The 6,585-nt window shown below is 40.8% G+C and overlaps 1 protein-coding gene across 3 annotated transcripts in view; it reads right to left on the reverse strand.

Annotated features, from left to right (window-relative positions):
• Positions 1-5,593, reverse strand: part of LOC109031138 (uncharacterized) — a 49,380-nt gene extending 43,787 nt beyond the window's left edge. The window contains exons 1-2 of one of the 3 annotated variants that reach the window (XM_019042485.2): positions 5,348-5,593; positions 3,998-4,161 (exon numbers count right to left, since the gene is read on the reverse strand). The gene's annotated coding sequence lies outside the window, so the exon portion shown is untranslated. The remainder of the gene's footprint in view (positions 1-3,997; positions 4,162-5,347) is intronic. The other 2 variants (XM_019042483.2, XM_019042484.2) reach the window with 2 other exon arrangements.
• Positions 5,594-6,585: the final 992 nt, after the last annotated feature.

Here is a 6,585-nt window from a genome sequence, read left to right on the forward strand (position 1 = left end):
TGTACAATGTAGATTTTTTTTCCAAAATCAACGATTGGCTCATGCAACAAAGGGTTAATGGGACATTTGTGAATATTTCTTTCCAAAATTTTCGAACGATTTCGTACGCAATTTAATCTAAAATGTCTGAAAATTTCAAGGAAAAATAAGCATAACTTTCCTCAAAAATACATATATTTCATTCGGGGAAATTTGGCAACTCTCGAATGTTCAGACGGCGTTTTTCCATAGCACGGCGGCGTTCTGAGCTCCCGTAATACAGAAAAACGCCGTATTATACTGCCGCGCTAAGGTAGAACGCCGTATGAACATTCGAGAGTTGCCAAATTTCTTCCGACATAATGCTGATTTTTTAGGAAAGTTATCGATATTTTCCCTTGAAATTTTTAGACTGTTTAAATCAAATTACGAACGAAATTCCCTAAAAATAGGAGGGAAAATGTTCATAAATATTCCCAGAAATTTGCGATTCATCGTAGGAAATTTAGCAACGTCGAAAGGCTCATACGGCGTTCTTCCTTAGCACGGCATAACAGTCAGATGATGTCAAATCCCACTCCCTCGCCCCTCAATTGAATATGCTCTTCTTTGAAATGATGGTTACGAATGTTTTTCCCGTGAAATTTTCGATGCTTTAGATCGAAATGAAAACGGAACTTCTAGACAATTTTCTGAAACTCTGAAAAAATCAAAGGAAGCGTTCCCCAATTTTCCTGATAATGCGTCTAGAATGAGAGGAAATCCGGCACAGTCCGTAAATCATACGGCTACGGCATGTCTTCTACTTTTGCGAATTTTTCGGGAAATATTTTTCGCAATCTATTGTAACGCTACTAAGAATTTCAAGGAGAAATATTCATAACTTAGCCCTTAAAAATCACAATTTTCATGATAAGAAATTTGGCAACGCCGGAATCATTGGAAGGCGTTCTTTTTCGACACGGCAGCATAAGGATCCATGCAATTGTTAATCTAAAAAAATATGAGATCTCCAGAAATCCTGCGTACATATTCCTTATAATATTTCAGAGATGTCTGAAAGCAATTTAGTCATCTAAATCCTTCTGAGGTATCATTCAAACCACATTACGATAAAAGTTCCCAGAAACGGAGGCAAAGAAAGGTTATGTCTTTAGAAGAGCTCTTTCAGGGGGCAAAATCATGGTTTCTTTTGAAGAGAAACATTTGATTAGGAGAAATATGGCAACGTTCGAATGCACATAGCAGCATGCTGCTGTGCTTCGGAAGAACGCCACATGATGGCTCGAAGGTTGCCGAATTTCTTCTGATAAAACACACACACATTTAGAGAAGACTCTGTTTGTGTACTGGGTGTTTTTAAATATTTCCAAGTCTAATTTTATCAAGGGCGCCAAGATATTTCAAGAAAATACATTCTTGACTTTTACCAAAGAACAAATGCTACGGGTATGAAACTCCGGACACTCCGGGTCAAAAGGCGAAAAAAATTCTTTGAGGAGTTAGAGAAAAAATAAGAAAATTCTTTGAGGAGTTAGAGGAAAAATATGGATAAGTTTTCCTGAAAATTCGTACTTCATTGAGGGAAATTCGGCAACGACTAAAGGCTCATACTGCGTTCTTCCTAGCACGGTAGGATTTCCTTTGGACCGTGAAAAACGGATCGGGACACCTGCTCGAAACCGGAAAAAAGGCTCGCATTGTTAAAACCGGGAGTCCATTACCGCTTGAGCCACGTAGGGCCTTTATTCATGTCAATTTTAGGGCTCACGTGGAGAGGTTTATATTACTGAGGGTTCAAATGCGACGCGGATCAGATTCAATTGCTAATTGGACAGCGCACGAAGAAGAGGAGCCAGTTTACACGACAGATTCAGGGTCAACCCCCGACGTTATTTTAGAGGGGTAAGTTCCGTCCGACTGACCGTGGATCAAGAAGAGACCCCGTGAGCCCCCAGGGCTGAGCCTGTCTGGGCCAGAAGGAAATCAAGAAGCAGAAAATGGGGTGAGAGGGGGGGGGGTGTATGATTGTTGGGGAGGTGGTAACTTTTCTCACACAATACCTTAAAAAGGAAAACAGGAGCCTTGGGTGTGTTGGCTCAAGGGGTATAAAACAGAGAGGCTCTGAAAGAAGGAAGGGAATGGAATTCTATTAAAAAATAGTTGAGCTACTACTGTGTCCATAGGCGGAATTTGAAGCAGTACTTTAGTTTTGTTTTGGAAAGTAATGAAAAGTCAGTAAAATGCATTGTGTCTCTGTATCTTTCTACGGAGGCAGGATACAGAAGGAAAACCTGTGAATCAGTCACTCAGGTTACTGCTTGTAAGGCAATTTTTCCTGAAGTATGAGGCTCATATTTTTAAGGTAGAGGCTCAAATTCATCAGTGCAGGGACAGAAAAAAAAGATACCGGATCAAGAGAAACAATGCTGAACGCTTTTGGATATTCTTAAAAAAAAATTGGCTCAAGATTTCGAGCCACATTTAACATTATCAAGATATTTTCTAATGCTGGCAACAAAACTGGTGAACTTCAAGTGTTTTTCTTCGATTCACTATTACCATCCTCTTAAATAAGAGTTGTGAGTTCTCTCGGTCAGTTTTCGACTGACCTTTGCTCGGAATGTTTCACCCTTCTAAGGTGAGGCATAGTTACTTAATTTATATGTTTTCAACACTGGGAACCCTCTTGCTTGATTTGAGCACACATGATGACTGGAGGTATACTTTCCCAAATTAAAATTGGAGGGTAATTACAACACCATCATCAAGAAGTTTGAGGCAAGAGAGCATGATGAAAAACAGGAGACTATTCGTTTTTAGTTCTTGCCGCCGTTCAGTTTACACTTGACAGAAGCAAGCTGTTCCTTTGCCCTCACCTACTATTCTATACCGTCAGCAGGAAACTAAAAATTGCCTCGATTATTGTCAACGGACTTCCTGATAAACTCTACTTAAATTCTCCAATTTATTTATCTCTACCAGAGGTCATGATTAATTCTCTGTTAATAACAACAGATATTAATGAATTTAACATGATCCCACCAGAACATTGGTCACATTCTGCATTCTCCATAGAAGATTTAAAGAAATTTCTATCTGCTCAATTTCAGTGGCATGTGAAGACTAAGGATTTTAAGATTTCACTCACTCATTGCTGCACATGGTACCAGTGGCCTGGCTACTGCCTTATCGTAGTGAAACAAGACCGTAATTTTTTGGCAACTTGGAGAGCTTTATTTGAAGATTACTTGATTAATAGGCAGCTAGTGCTTGGAACTTGTGTCATTGAAAATATTTAAGGAATTCAGTGTGCTCACTGCAGCTTGTCCTAAAACCTATAAAGCTATACCACTGAAAGCTCTTGGGTCTTTAAATGTCAGGATTCTCTGAAAGTAGAGGTGATGAATAGGTCAAAAAGCCCAAAGGAATAACTTCATGATGAAACTACAGTAAATCATTGCAAACTTCCTCAATATGTTTCGCTGGCAAAATAAATAGAGCAATTAACGCGACTAAAAACACTACTGTGAATTGTGCGATGGAGGTGAGCGACTTGGATGGATCACATCTTTAGAAACGAGAGGAGTAAATACCTGAAAGGCTTAGGTAGCCACTAAAAGGACCCCAAAAGAAGGGAATCCTTATCATAACGATAAAAGCAGGGAAACACAGTTGAGAGACTTCATTATCTGCCTCTTGCTTCTTTTTCCTAGTATCCTTCTTGTTATCTGCTCTGGTTTTCTGCGCCTCAGAAAACCGGTAGCTGATACATTTTTAGGTATAAAAATTTGTTTTATTAAAAGTACAAATAAAACATCAAATTCTATTAAATAGTCAAGGAGACTTTATAAACCTGAGCCTTTTGTCTTTTGATTAGCCTTCACACCCTCCACTCTCAGTGCATTCGAATGCAAATTTATTTTATTTCGAAGTCCTTAGATCTGTCATTGAAAATGCTTCACATTGTACCAGGTTAAGTTATTTATTAAATAAATTGTTCAAAAGGGTTACTCACCGGAAGTCATCAGACTGAAAGGTGTTAACTGTTGGTATGAGCCAATCCTTCGAGATTCTTTCACTTCACTTAGGTTCCAAAAAATCACAATTAATCCAAAATCGCAGATGAGAGAGCCACATATCACTGCTATCCGCAAGTTGTGATGTTGTCAAGAACAGTCTCTGAAAGATAACATCATGGAGTGTAGTTAGAATTGATCATAAGTAGTGGTAATGCGAATAAAAAGGATTGTGAGAACTTCAGGGACGTTAGTTAATTCAAAACTTAATCTGATAAAGTGCACAGCATTCTTAATTACAAGTCTATGGACTCAGAGACAAAATAAGTTACAGTCCAATGCACTGAGAGTAGAGGATGTATGGGTCAATCAAAAAACAAGAGACTTTGATTAATAAGTCTCTTTGGCTATTAGATACAGTTTGATGTTTGTTCGAATAAAATAAACCCAATATCACAAGCATGCGTGAGGCTGCAAGATGTACTGTTGGCAACGTTCTGAAATCAAGGAACTGATTTCGTCAGAACTCTTCAAAGCTGAGCCTGATAGGTTCTTAACCCATGGATGTAGCTAAGATTTCAAAGAAAAACAATGCTGATTCTGAGAGTTGGCAGGACTAAGGAAATTCTTTTGGGAACAGGGTAAGTGCCTATTTGATACGATATGTCATGGTCTGAGTTCAGCGGTCAGTGACACACTTGCTATCAATGCACGCTCATGTGGCTCTACTCTTAGAGCTGAACCTGGGTATCTCTCTTTGCTAATACTAGGAATGTGTCTCAGGTTCCAAATTGAACGCAAGTAATTTGTACTACTGACTAGATCCATCCTAATAAGTAGTACGCGTGACTTAGGTAATCATCTCCAAACTGCATAAACAGAACGCGCACAGGTGCCAGACCCCAGACATGCTAATGTCTCGCAAGGCTGAATTACCTGCTCTGATATACAGAAATATACAGGGAAATGAAAGACCAGTTAACAAGATGGGATCACTTCAGGATTCCCAGAAGAAGGCTCATCTCAGTAAGTAAAATCAGTGCAATACCAAGTTGGCAACTCTGCATACGTGAAAGTAAGGTTATGCTAATGTTGTGAATAATTGACACGAACAGATTCCCAAATTTCAGCCCCAACCGACGAATAATCATCGCAAATGCTGCGATCAGATGAATTTGGGTTCAAGTGCTGATAATAGGGAGTCCATGAACCTTTCGGCTAATCTAATCCCTTCAGATTGAAGATAAGGCCAGCGAAGGCTGGAGGTCCGAGTACGAGTTGGAGGCCAGAAAATCGAAAGAAGCAACAAGTACCGAAGTTGGAGAGAAACTTGGACGAAAATTACTTACTTATCGTGTGACTAGGTTGAAGGTGTAGAACAGGGATAATCCATTAGCTTGCATTTCGCAGACGGTCACAAGCACAACACACATACACTGAAGATCACGAATTCACGATCACGGAGGGCCCGACCTTCATGGGAGCAAGTCAAGTCGAAACTAATTCAAAGCGGGCTGGATATTTCAGAGCGGTGGGGGACCTTGCTTTCCTTGCAGAGGAAACGTCGAACGAAACAAAAGAGAATGCGCCTCGCCGTGCGCAGACGACCATTTTTTGTTGGCATGAGAACGGTGCCAGACGCCGCTCTCTACGCGGACCAATCGCGAGCGGCGTTGCATACGGCGCTTCTCGCTCGACCAATCAGAAACGCGGACTGAGGCACCACTCCAAATTACTTGTGAAAGCGAACGGTGGACGCTTCTCGTTCCCCTCGCTTTGTGATTCAGAGAAACGATCCCCCGCTACACCCTCCTTCCCATTACCCTGCCCGTTCCCCGCACCCCACTTCCGGCTCAAACCCCACTCGTTTGGCTTCTCACGCGCTGATGTGGAATGAGAGGCCTATCCGCTTGAGTGTATAATCTCCTTTGAATAATTGTATCCAAGCCGTATGAGAGAGGATGAAATTAAGAAAAAAAGAGGCACTCCCCTCGTCCGATACAACCATGAATCTACCGCCATCTTATGCATGGAGACAATCTGGGTCAGGCTTCCATACACATATAAATTAAGAAGGGGGATAGGTTGTCTTCGAAACACGAATTTCGATTGCTGTCTTCGTTACAACGCCCAAATATGGATCGTGGTAGCCGTGTTCGCCACATCCATCAAAATCAGCATGATGTGCATTTAACCCAACGCCGATCGTCCAGAAACTCTCAGAGACCACACCTTAGGTAGGTACCTACCATGACTGGATGGAACCGGAAAGTAAAGTATCTATGAGGTCTTTTGAAAAAACACATGTTGACGCTTAAACTGCTGCAGTAGTGCGTCCACGTAATACCTACCTATCTCATTTGCAGTATTTCTAAGTCTCCATTGAATGAGGAAAACCAATGCTATCTCTTGGAATTTTCACAGTAATTCTTCACAAAGAATTCAGAGAGGAAAAATCAGGAAAGTTTTCAAGAAATGACGTTGAGTATTATTCAATTCGAAAAATAAGGTGTGATAAAAAGTCTGCAACGTCGCAAATCGAATTACGCGTTCCCAGGGCCGGATTTAGGGGGTGGCAACATGGGCC

This window comes from Bemisia tabaci, chromosome 3 (assembly GCF_918797505.1).
Source record: "Bemisia tabaci chromosome 3, PGI_BMITA_v3".
Classification (NCBI taxonomy): domain Eukaryota; kingdom Metazoa; phylum Arthropoda; class Insecta; order Hemiptera; family Aleyrodidae; genus Bemisia; species Bemisia tabaci.